General features: G+C 36.9%; 1 protein-coding gene across 1 annotated transcript in view; it reads right to left on the reverse strand.

The window, feature by feature from the left end:
* Nucleotides 1-381: 381 nt before the first annotated feature.
* Nucleotides 382-1,153, reverse strand: part of wdr41 (WD repeat domain 41) — a gene marked incomplete in the record, with an annotated part of 4,458 nt that continues 3,686 nt past the window's right edge. Inside the window, 1 exon segment of the mRNA XM_067258408.1 lies at nt 382-1,153.

Below are 1,153 nucleotides of genomic sequence, written 5' to 3' on the forward strand. Positions count from 1 at the left end.
TCTCTCTCTCTCTCTGGCAGAAACTGACGTTAGGATTGCAAATAACCTGCCAGTTCTAATTATTTTGTTAAATTTCCAAGCAAATCTCTCTATATATATGTCCACAAGTGTTAATGTATATAAGCTATATTTTCAAAATAAATCTTTGTTAGCATCGCCCATTGAAAGGCAGTGTAAAGTATGGTAAACATTTACATGTATTTTCAAAGGGTTTTGTGCGTTGATGCATAATTGTGTAAAAGGGTTTGTGCATCAGTGCCATTTTCATCCACCTGTTTCCTTTCCCAATTATTTCTGTCCTGTCAGAGTTCTTATTTCAATACTCTTTGTCAATACTTATTTGAAAAACGTATATTGTGATAATAAAATTATCTTGAAATATAGATTTTGAATGCAAGTTTTTATTCGTCCAGTAATTTGCTATTTCAGATTCCCGTACGTTTCTCCATCAATCCCAAAATCCTATACAAGTTTAAAATCACAAATTACCTTTGTTTCGAACCTTCAAAGTCGTAAACCACAGTTAGTATCTGTCAAACTGTTGTGGCAGTGCCGTAAAAACACAGGGTTTTAAAATAAAGAGTACAAAATGGGAAATAGAATCTGTCAACTAAATAAGCTCACTTAAAATCCACACAGGCCTATGTGTAAATTCACAATGAAAACAGACCAGACACACATGCATAACGCCTTTTGGCACAACAACAATTAACCTTTGACAAAAGCATAAAATCACATCATACATCATACACTCGACACTTTCCGCACACCATAACATTGAAATACTTATACATCAAACCGTAAGAACACTTGGCGCTTAGAGGCATTCCGTTTACTGTAAAACCATAAAACGTTATAAAACTCATGGTGACAGGTCGGGATAATAAATAAGGAAGTGGTGGATTAGTGTGACTATCAGATGCTAATCTCTCTTCAGACTCTGGGGACTCTAGACTGGACTGGCGTCTGTGGATTAGACAGGTGTCTAGATTAGACAGGTGTCTGTAGATTAGAGAGGTGCCTGTGGATTAGACAGGTGTCTGTGATTAGACAGGTGTCTGGATTAGACAGGTGTCTGTGGATTAGACAGGTGTCTGTGATTAGACAGGTGTCTGGATTAGACAGGTGTCTGTGGATTATACAGGTGTCTGTA

The sequence above is a fragment of the Osmerus mordax genome, chromosome 20 (genome assembly GCF_038355195.1).
Source record: "Osmerus mordax isolate fOsmMor3 chromosome 20, fOsmMor3.pri, whole genome shotgun sequence".
In the NCBI taxonomy this organism is placed as follows: domain Eukaryota; kingdom Metazoa; phylum Chordata; class Actinopteri; order Osmeriformes; family Osmeridae; genus Osmerus; species Osmerus mordax.